At 41.0% G+C, this 11,786-nt stretch overlaps 1 pseudogene across 1 annotated transcript in view; it reads left to right on the top strand.

The window, feature by feature from the left end:
- Window positions 1-10,869, top strand: part of LOC102746741 (metaxin-1-like) — a 34,038-nt pseudogene extending 23,169 nt beyond the window's left edge. Inside the window, exon 2 of the transcript XR_014145755.1 lies at window positions 9,656-10,869. The product of XR_014145755.1 is annotated as a metaxin-1-like (transcript). The remainder of the gene's footprint in view (window positions 1-9,655) is intronic.
- The last annotated feature ends 917 nt before the right edge of the window (window positions 10,870-11,786 follow it).

Here is an 11,786-nt window from a genome sequence, read left to right as displayed (position 1 = left end):
TTTTTTAAAGATTTTATTTATTTATTTGACAGAGAGATAGAGAGAGAGAACAAGTAGGCAGAGAGGCAGGCAGAGGGAGAGGGAGAAGCAGGCTCCCTGCCGAGCAGGGAGCCCGATGCGGGGCTCGATCCCAGGACCCTGGGATCACGACCTGAGCCGAAGGCAGCCGCTTAACCAACTGAGCCACCCAGGCGCCCCTGGAAATAGCAATATTGATGTTTATATGAAATGCAAACAAATGATGCAATGTTTCACATTTTCCAGTTTTTCACTGTGATATATTCATTCTCTAAAATTTCATGTTAGCAGAACCAAAAACAAAGTGCTTCCACAGTTCATTTCAAGATAATATATTGCTCCATAATAGCAAATGCAATGCAACTTGGGCTTCAGAACTGGAAGCTAAAGCAGTCTTTGAACATGAGTTCATTATATCTTGAACAAGGCTCTTTTGGTAGGTCTTAGACCACTGATAAGTTATTAAAAGACACAGTTTCCATGCAAGTGGCAAAACTTTTCAAATCCATAGATACAGATAAAGATATAGACATAGATATATTTCAATACACTAACTTACAATATTTTGAAGAGAAAATCCTTGGCAACCAAGAGAAAATTACAAACATGCAATTCTAAAAAAAAAATGAGACAAAGTTTACAAGAAAAAGAAAAGCTAACTCTTTAGAATTCAGTGGTTCAGTGAATGATAGACCTCACTCAGCAAAATCACGTATCTCTAACCTCCACCTGTTTACTTTGTCACTAACGCATATTAATACATGTTTTTATATGTAATTATCCATATAATGTTTCATAAATATAAGAAATTTTTAAAAAGGTAAGCTCAGTTTGAAAACTCTAAATCAATCAACTTCTTTGAAACTTTTGGTAGAAAAAGCTGAGCATAAGCATCAAATTATGAGTAGCTGAATTGAAACAGACAACATTGATCTGTACTATGTCCTTAAATTTTACTGACTTCTTGATGTATGCCAGTTATATACATATAAGCTTATGAATCCTCGTGAAAATCCTTAGAAATGGGTATCTTGCAGATTTCAAACAAACAACCCTGAAACTCTCAATATCACATCTTGAGTAAATGGTAGAATCTGCACTCTTAACCACAGCCTTCTAAAGATGATTCAAATTACTCATCATGTATTTCCTAAAGGAATCACTTGCATATTATATACCCTATTTTCTATGTTAAATTAAGCAAAGATAATTTTCTCTCTTGTTTAAATAGAAAAATGCAGTGAAAAAATGGGAATTTTAGGTTATTAATATATTTGAGCAATGTACACTAAAGCCAAGTACCAAATAGCAAGGATGACATTACACATATTTTCATAGGAATAAGATCTTTCTGGAAGATCATAAATATTTAAGCATAAGCATACCATAGAGTGGCAACCAGGACAATTCTTGATTCAATGTGGAATGTTCTCTGTACAATCTGAATTTACTCATTAATTGCCAAATATCCACTTTGCTTTGGAATGTGCAGATCTTTAAGCTAGATCTTAACTTTCAAGATATTTAACCTCCCAGACTCCGAGAAGACCTTGTGAAAGTAATGCATAAAAGGAAATAGTCCACAATCATCAATTTTTATGTTCTTCCTTCATCCAATTCAAATATTTCAGTCTTTGCCAAGTCTCTCCTACTCATTTTCTTTTTTTGCAATTGCTATAACTTTACTATTTTATTTTATTCATCAATCACATGTTTGGCTTAAAGGGTTAGCTTTACCTAAAATATCCATTTTCCCCTTCTTCATCAAAAAGAGAAGTCTTGAGTCGTAGCTGGATGCATGACTTTCTGGAATAAAGGAATTCCTTAAGTTTCTCAGCTTCCCTTGCAGCCAGGTAAGCCCTTGTGAGTTCTAGCCCATGAAATGTAAATGGAAGTAAGGAGTCCATGCATACATACCCCTTCTTTGTGTTTTCTTATAACGTCTGAAGCTTTGGCAGCCATCTTTGACCATGAAGTGATCCTGGAAGAAAGGCTTCACAACAAGGCAGTCACCTAAAAGGAAGTGGTCCCTGCCACTGGGGAATGCTATTCCAACCAAGATCAATTGCCTTCAGACTTTTGAACATAAGAGAAATATTTCCAGCTTGCTAATTCATGTTTTTAAAAATAATTTGCAGCCAACCAATTTATCTAAAACAACATATAATTTATGATCACATTTGATCTTTGTTGCTTATAAAATGCCACAACAAAGAGTAGCACAGGTTAGTTTTAGAGTTCTGGTAGCAGGCATAAACAAACAGCTTGGGGGATCTGAACACTGCTAAGTTTCGATCGCCTGTGAATTTGCTGGCTGGCTTACCTTTCTTATGTATACGGTACAAAGTGATTTTTCTTTGTCTGACTAATATCTGACAAGGTCCAGTTCAATAGATTTTGTGAGTGAAAGGCTCTTTGAAATAGTTAAGTACCTGCGTATGCTTACCTTACAAAGTTTTCTGAAATGACACTTGTGTGAACAACTGGGAATTCATCTGCATGCAGAAGTCTAGCATTCTGTATTCTCAGGTGAGGTAGGTGGGGCGGAGATGTTTACATGGTCAATCTGAAAGACGCCTGGAGATCTTGGCATCTGAGGCTCTAGGCAACTGCTGAGCTTACCTCAAGGAAAACCTCTTTCAGTAGGAGGCAAGTCACTAAAGGCAGAGAGACAAAGACTAAAGAGACACTTTAGCCAGTTTCGCCACAGCCATTAATGGCATTTGAACAGGGGAGCCTGTGATGCTTTATCTTGAGTCCATGACTGCTCATGTAGATAAACCATTACAAGTCAGACTCCACTCAAATGTTTAGTCAAATTCGATCCAACTGTAGCTCTATAAAACCAGTCCTGTTTTTAGTCCAGATCTGACTATAGTAAACAGTTTATTAAACTTTGTAAAGTTCCAGATGAATTTTGTATCTAATTTCTCCTATGATATAGCAAAAAAGAATAATTGAGTGCTACCCAATTTTACATAAAATTTTAAGTACTTAAAAGTTTGAGTTTTGAGGTATTTATACTTAAAAGCCTTTGAAAAAAGTGGTTGAATAACTATTTCCTTCTTGGATGGAGAAACAAATTTTCCTTTAACTTAAAAAAAAAAAAATCGCATTTGGGAGGCAGCCACCAGGGACAGTTTCACTTGGAAAGAGACTTTTTGAGAAAGTTCCAAGTGACTGAGAAAAGAGAATTATAATGGAATTTGCTCCACAACTTTTATTCTGACAGAGGGGCTATTCATCCTATGGAATTCTTGTAAAATCACTGACCTGAACAATATGCTTCTGAGAATGTTTTCCTGCTTAGCTTATAAAGATATTATTATGTATCTATGATATAATCACTAGAAAATGCTCCCTCTGGGGCATTTGTTGTTTCTCTAATTATCATAGTTGATTGTGGAACTGATACCCCCTATGTGTGTAAAGGTATAACAGGAAAGGAGATACAATCTTTTATGCAAACTGCCACTTTCTGTCTTCATATTAGTGTTATATATAACAATTCTGTCAATGAAAGGACACCCTATAAACAGATTATTTTAATTTAAAGGGCCAAAAATGATCGTAACAAGGTTACAATTGTTCCTATAGTTATTTGCGATTTTGATGCCAAGACAAATCTATTTTGAACTATAAGCTCAGATACAAGTGACTTCTCTGAGCCTTAGTCTCCCTTCCTTGCAGCAGAGCTAGAAATACCTCTCATTTCACAGGACTGTTTTGGGGATAAAGACAGATGAAATGTGGAAAGGGTCTAACATGGACTCATTGCTATCTATTATGAGGGTTATCTTAGAATCTGTGCAATTCTAAAGCCCAAAGCCACAAATGATAGAATACATATATATTTTACATTGATTTCATTGTGAAACTGAAGAAAAGTAACTCAGGAAAGTTAACCAGCTATGAAGAAATTGTACTCTTTGACTGTCAGTTAGGTCTTCTCAATTATTCAAAGTATTTGGGAAGATCAGAGATTAGGTTAATGTAAAACAACCTTTGAAACTAAAAATTCTTTACAATTGGCTTTGGAATGTGTTTGGTTCTTACATTTGAAAATTGGAGTGTCTGGTGGTCTAGATATTCACTGCAGAGAAAATGATGAAGACATCCTGAGGAAATGTGGTTCAGGCGTAGAGAAAGATGCCCGACCTCCCCATATAGTTTCTTCATCCAGCTCTTCTCTTAACCCAATGATAGAAAATGCCTGCTTTCTCTTAACTGACAAAAAAATCTTTGCTCTCTCCAAACCTCCTTAAAGTAGGGAGGTGGCTAAGTATTTGATCTTCAAAGGGCTTGTCTTCATGCAAACTAAGTAGAGGAAATTGAAATGTCTAAAAAGCTATAATTAAGCAGATTCCATACTAACTGCATTGAACTTGAAAGCAAGTTTATTATGGATAACCTAAAATTCTGATAAACCACCCAAGGACAATACTAATTAACCTCAGAGTGCTTTGAATATTATGAGGCATAGATTCGAATATGTCTTTAAAACAAAGCCTCCATCAGTGATTTTATCATTTATTTAGAGGTATTAATTTATTAAGTGAGCATCTAAAAAACTGATCTAGTGATAATATTAAACTGGAAATTTTTTTGAGACAAAAATCACTTCCAGGAATTTCTCGAATTATTTTATTTTAGATAAAATATTTAATACATGATTTGAATCTGACAGAAAATAAATAAGGCCCATTAAAATGCACTTCAATACCAAAACTGAAAAGTATTTTTAAAACCACACATGAATCCATGGCTAATGAAAGTGAAGCAAGCTATTCTTAACAATGAAAAGAAGGTGGCATTTAGCAAAACAAGGATATTAATTCTGGTCTCCAGAAAATCCAGAGATAATAGTATGACAGTGGGTTTGTTTGTTTCTTTTTAAGAATTAATTGTAGAGCATATGTGTAATTTAAGAAACAAAACAAATGAGCAAAGGGGAAGAAAAAAAGAGAGGCAAACCAAGAAACAGACTCTTAACTAACTACAGAGAACAAACTGATGATTACCAAAAGGGAGGTGGGTAGGGGGATGGGGAAAATAGGGGATGGGGATCAAGGAGTGCACCTGTCATGATGAACACCAAATAATGTATGCAGGTGTTGAATCACTGTCTTGTATACCTAAGGCTAATATGACACTGTATGTTAACTATACTGGAACTAAAATAAAAAAATAAAAAAAGGAATCAATTATAGAACAATTTAAGAAGAAAAAAAATGCTTTTCAAAGATTTAAAACAGAGCTTTAGAGAAACTTGATAATATGTAATTGTACAGTGATTTTTAACATTCTAACAAGAGTGTGGGCTGCTGTGTTAATGAGTATTATGTGGATGAGTGTCCTGGGTCAGACACTGGATTATATAAAGTTAAACATGCATTCGTTATCTATTGCTACATAATACATTTTTCCAAAATTCGGCAGCTTTGCTGGGTGGTGCTGGCTCAAAGTCTCTATAGGCTGCAGTCAAGATGCCATGTAGGACTGCAGTCATCTGAAGGCCTGACAGGGGCTGGAGGATCCACTCCCAAGAAGGTTGTTGAAAGGGAGGCCTTAGTTCTTTGCTACTTGGGCTTCTTTGACACACAGCAACTGGCTTTTCCCAGAGCGAGTGATCCCAGAGAGAGTAAGGAGGAGGCTGAATTTCCTTTTATGACCAAGTCTTCAGACTAGGAAGGCGCATACTGGTACGCCTGCCATATCTATTCATTAGAATCCAGTCACTAAATTTGGCCTGTATGCAACTGGAAGGGGGATAAACTCCAATACTTGAAGGGAGAAGTATCAAAGCATTTGTGACTATATTAATACCACTACATATCACTGGAGAACTTCTCAGAGCCTTTAATCCTCTAAAGTGAATCCAATAGTGTATGTACCATTTCTCCAGCTTAGTTGACCACTGAACTCATTTTTGTGGGTTATTTTGCAGAACTGGTGTTTCATGGAGACACTTCAGGAAACACTGGACGTTTAACACTGCCATCACACACACACAAATATCTGTTTCTATAAGAAATATATAGTATTGTTAGCTTTTAGTGATGGCAATTTATTATTATCCTTGTGCTAAGTAACAGATTTCTAGGCCTTAGAGGGTCAACTGTAGTCACTGAGTGCTTATTTCTATCTTCTGTGCCAGTCACTGGGCTAACCAACAGTTAGCTATTTAAGGGCAAATAAGAAAGGGTCCTTGTCCCTGATGAGCCAATAAATGAGATGCAATACAGAATAATTACAGTGAAATAATAGCAAAGACAGAACATAAATTATGCTTGCACAGTTCTAAGTGCTTGGTACACATTAACTCCTTTCCTCTCCAGAATAACCCTGTGAGGTGGATCCCTGTTTTACAGGTGAGAAAACTGAGACATCACGTACTCAAGGTTATACAGCTACAAAATGTGAGAGCTAGGATTTAAATCAAGGGGAGTCTGGCTCCCAAGTTTAGCTCTTAGCATTATGAATGTGGCTTGCTAAGTACTATGCTACCAGATACTTACAGGAAAGAAGATCGCAGACGGCCCTGACCTAGGGGACTAGAAGAAAATGTTACAGCAGAGGTGACATCAGAGTCAGGCCTCAAAGGATCAGCCAGATGGAAAAAGGAGAAAGGCAATACCGCCTCAGGACCCAGTGTCCCCAAAGACAATGTCCCATTCCCGAATTGTGGGTTTAGAGAATGCCAGTGTGAGTCGACAACACCATGCATGATCGAGGGTTCTGGGAGATGAAGCTTGAAAAGCTAATGGCAATTACCTGGGAAGGAAAAATCAGAACTACAGGTGTTATCTAGCTCACATCTGAAAATGTTTAATATTAATATTCACCTTTGCAAAGAGAGATTCCCAGGGCCAAGAATATCTGTCTAAGATAGCCCGGAATACGGGGTGTGGTAGACACTGTGATGCACCACCCAGAACCCCTTCCAGGGATGAAAGACTCCCTCTCCCAGCTGCCGGGAGTGCTGCCAGCAGAGAGCCCTCAGCGGTCAGCCCCCTATGGGGATTGTATCCGCTGAAGAGAGCTGCCTCACCGAAGGCCGTGACCCTTCCCTGGGATGCTGGTGTCCAGTGACTAGGCAGTGTTGGGATATAAAGGCCCGTCTCTCAACCCAACTCAGGACAGCATGCAGGGCGACCCCAGCTTTGGAGGTCCCCACAACAGTCCGTTGCAGGTCCGGTTGAGGCTGCGTCCCAGCCTTACTCCTCCCTCGGCCCAATCCCGCTGTCATCTCTCCTCTTCAGCAGGAAGTGATCCCAAGAGACCCCATAATAAAACTCTTGAACTTTACCTCCATCTTTGGGTCTGTCTCCTGGAGAACCCAGCCAGTGCCAATCTGTATCAGGAGTGGTTGAGAAAGCAGATGCTGGGATGGAGTCTTGGAGTTCGTGGCTGGTGATTTGAATTCCGTCGCTGGGGTAGGCGGTGCCCAGGTAACCTCTGGTACAAGGTCGTGGTGCAATCGTGTTCACCACCTTTGCCAGTGGTGAACTGGGATGGTATAACAGTGACCAGGGAAAAAGAAATCACTGATGGGTGTGGTGTAGTAAGAGTTTAAGAAGTGTGTGGGAAACAGTAACTATGAGGATGGTGGGATTGGTTGGCTATGCCCATACTCAATTGACACTCTGGAAAAAACCAATTATGACAAAGAACTAAGAGCGACTGACATTTAAAACCTAAGAATGAAAGCCAGAGACAGCCTCCTTGGTAGCATAAAGAGCCTCTCATCTCCTAGAGGGAGGGCAGAGAAAGCTGAAGGACAGACCAGGAGTTAATCATAACAGTAGCAGAGCTCAAAATTTAAGCTCCCAAACAAAGCAGATCTGTTATGCCAATTTCAGGGCCCTTGGAAGGAAGGGTTTGGGGTGGGGGGAGACTGACCCCGGCACATGGACAGGACATCTGGATTGATGTGCATGAGAATCATGAATTCCCAGATTCCCCTGAACGCACTGATCCTGCACCAGGGGCCCACTCTTTCTGTTAAGGGCTAGCATTTTCCCTTGCTTGCTATGAGGTCAATAGCTCAGATTCAGTCACGGTATAACCCAGCCAAGGACATACTGGGCCTGATAAGGGAAGAAAGGGTTGTACCTCGAAGAGCTGATGAATGGGCAGGAGCAGATGAAGGTGCACTGGTCTGGATTAGGTGAATGCTTGATAAAGGGTGGTGGAATGCAAGGTGGGATAGCGGTTAGTCTATTCAGATATAGGATTTAACTACCTCATCAAGGACCCTGAGAGATAGCACAAACATACTACTAAGATGCCTCCTAGAAAAAGAACTGAGCACACTCAGTGAGGTAATCATGCCAGAGTTGCCATAACAGACAGTGAGAGGTTCTGAAGCTGAGAGAAATGGGCATGTGGCAGCGGATATGCTACGTAAGGCCAGAAAACCATCAGAGGTCCTTCTGCTGAAATAAGGGAGGAGCATGATTCGCCAAGCAATAGGGATATGCTGGTAAGAGCGGCACCAGAATCTTTAAGTTCAGTGGTAACTGTCCTCTGTAAGCCATGGCTAGTGGTAGGAGAGGTCAGCCCTGGTAGCAATGGGAGCCATAACATCCCCCGCCCAAGGGAGACATAATTATGGTAATGAGAGGCAAAGTCATAAAGGCAGACAGAGGGGGTCTATGCTCAGAGTAATATGGACATTGTTAGTAGAACAGTGTCCCTAAGGGCAAAATAGATAGGCAGCCAGGGAGGGTATTACTTAATCCATTAAATCAAAAGAGATTAAGGATGGATAACCCGGAGGCTGAAGCCACTCATCCCAATAAAATGTTTCTGAACTTGAGCCAATTTTTGGACCTGTAACCTAGTGGTTAAAGAAGAGCCTAAGTCCCCAGGAAGAAGGACCCTGCAATACCACAGCAAGTGAACACAGCAATGATTTCTCTGTCCATCCCTAAAGAAACTTATGGCCATTTACTAGGGATAAGGGACAATGCCACCCAGAGACTCAAAGCATTGCCTTGGCTCCCTATACTCATGTGATCACATGGGAGCTAAATAATAAATGGAATTATGGTTTGTGTCTGGCTCTCCAGTGAGTCCACTGGGACTGTGGACAACCCAGTGGTCATTTCCCTGGTCCCCAAATGTGTAACTGAAATAGATATACTCTGTAACTGGCTGACCCCTCCATTGGTCTCTGGGCCTAAGGAGGTCAGTTATCCAAGAGGCCAGGAATAACCAAGTGGAAATCTCTGAAACTGTCCCCTCCCCTCAGCCAAAATAGTAAGTCAAAAACAATATTGCATCCCAGAGAAATGAGAGAAGTTAGGGAGGGAAAGAATGTGTGGACACTCTGTATATTTCCTATTGAGATCAATATGCTTCCTAGCTAGGTCACTTTAGGAACTGAACATCAAGTTTATTTCATCTTCAAGGCTCCAAACTGAAAAAATAATTTCTAGGATGATTTCATCATCCAATTCTATTATGATGAAACTATTTGAAAAATCCACAAAAACTTTTAAAAATGGATTTTGCCTATATGTTATCTCTGGTACTCTTAAAAACACATGCAACTAAAGAGTGCTTCCACTGTTTGCTAAGGGAAAAAAAAAAAAGCTTGTCATTAAAAAAAAACAATTTTTGACTGGGACAGAGGGCTGGCAAGATGGCGGCGCCCGTGGAGCTGTTCTGCCAGTCGGGGGAGGGGCCACCGTCAGTGGACCTGGACAGCCTGGCCGTGCTGACCTATGCCAGATTTACTGGTGGCCCACTCAAGGTGCACAAGATCACCAAGCCCTGGCCAAGCCCTTCAGGAGCTCTGCCTGTCCTTCGGACCGGTCATGGAGAGACCATCTCGGTACAGCACAAGATCATCACCCACCTTCGAAAAGAGAAGTACAACGCTGATGATGATCTGTCAGCCCAGCAAGGGGCAGACACCTCGGCCTCCGCGTCTCTGCTGGAGGAGAAGCTGCTCCCAATACTGACACACACTTCTTGGTAGACACCAAGAACTAGGCGGGCGTGACCCGGAAGTGGTATGCAGAGGCTCTGCGGTCTCCCCTCACCTTCTTCCTTCCTGCCCGCATGCCGCTGCAGGTCGCTGAGGAGCTGCATCTGATTTGTCGGGAGCGCAGGTCTGAGAACGAGGACGACCTGGAGTAGGAGCTGTACCAAGAGGCTCGGGAATCCCAGGCCCCGCTGTCTCAGTGCCTAGGCTCTCAGAATTTCTTTTTTGGAGATGCCCCAGCCTCTCTGGACACCTTTGTCTTTTGCTGCTTGGCCCTGCTGCTGCGGGCAAAGCTGCCCCGTGCGAAGCTGCAGGCCCACCTTCGAGGGCTGCACAACCTCTGGGCCTACTGCACACACATTCCCAGCCTCAGCTTCCCCCGAGTTGTCGCCGAAGTGCCACCTCCACATCAGACACCAGTGGGCACAGAGACAGAAGGAACCGTACTGGCACAGGACCCAGCTCCTGTCCATGCTGCTGGGACTGACAGCCATGGTGGGCTAGCCTTGCTCAGTAACGTTGTCTCTATCCAGCGGGTAACCGGGCTTGCGCCCCAGGCACACGGTCCCTGGGCATGGCTGAGGATGGCGAAGAGGAAAGATTTGTCCTCATGCTCCCAGGACTGATTTCTCTACTATCATACATTCCAGAGGCCCCTATGTTTCCCGGTTGTGGGTGCGGCTGGAAATGGGGTGCCACTCCCAGAGTAAACCTGTCCACACTGAAAAACAAAATAAAACACACACAATTTTCATTAATTGTGTGTATGTGTATATGCACGTGTACGTGTGTATAGATGTTCTGGTGGCTCTATTCATTTCTTGACCCATAATGATTTCAGTTCCTAAAATAGGAAATCTAAGGCTGATCTTACAGAAAATAATAAAATGTATACATTAGCCTTTTGTCCTTCCTTTTCTCTTTCTTATCTCTTCAACCCTTTCTTTTCTCAACCCAACTTGCCTCCAGGAATTTCATGTGAGTGATTTAAGGATTATCACAGAAAATCCAGAAAAATGAGACCAGATTATAGTGTTCAGCAATTGATATGTTATCCTTTTCAGAGAGACTTTACTTTTTGTTGTTGTTTAAAAAGAGACTTTTAAATGGGTAAAATTTAGGGAGAACATGGCCTAATCACCATTGGAGGAAGATCTTTTGATATTTCAGTGGAGCAGTCTTCCTAGGTCTTTTCTAAAAGGGGGAACTTGGTTCCTTAGAGTTTTTGCTTCAGACGACAAGATGGTAATAGTGCATTGCAAGGATTCTCAGAAATTACAGATTGTGTCTTTCTCATATCCCTGCATACTTCCCACAACTAATGCATTGTTTGGCAGGAGATGATGAAAAGCACAGGCCTCTGGCAGCTAATAAATAGTTCTGATTTGTGAAGTAGTTCCATAAATGTTCATAAGTTTTCCATATTCACCTTATCAGGGTAGACAAGGCCCCGCCCCGTGTGACCTAGTCTCCATTCTGGGTGCCTTCTCAAATGGTTAAAGATGTGATAGGAACAGAGAACAGTTATTTAGAATTATTTACATGTCAACTATTTTTGCTCTTATGACACAAAAACAGAATGCCATGAAATTTACATTCAACCCTTTTTGTCGTTAATGTGGTGCTATTTATAAGTCTGAATTAAAACGGTTAATGTGTGTGGATCCCTTAGCTCCAGGCGCTAGTACAGAATCTGAACAAGACTGAATTATTACTGTCATAGTTATTACTATTTTCTAAAAGATATTTTGATCACATACTACAGATCATAGAG

This window comes from Leptonychotes weddellii, chromosome 5, assembly GCF_054177405.1.
Source record: "Leptonychotes weddellii isolate Sample4059 chromosome 5, ASM5417740v2, whole genome shotgun sequence".
NCBI lineage: Eukaryota > Metazoa > Chordata > Mammalia > Carnivora > Phocidae > Leptonychotes > Leptonychotes weddellii.
Note: the sequence above shows the minus strand (reverse complement) of the source record. Positions and strands in the feature narration are given on the sequence as shown.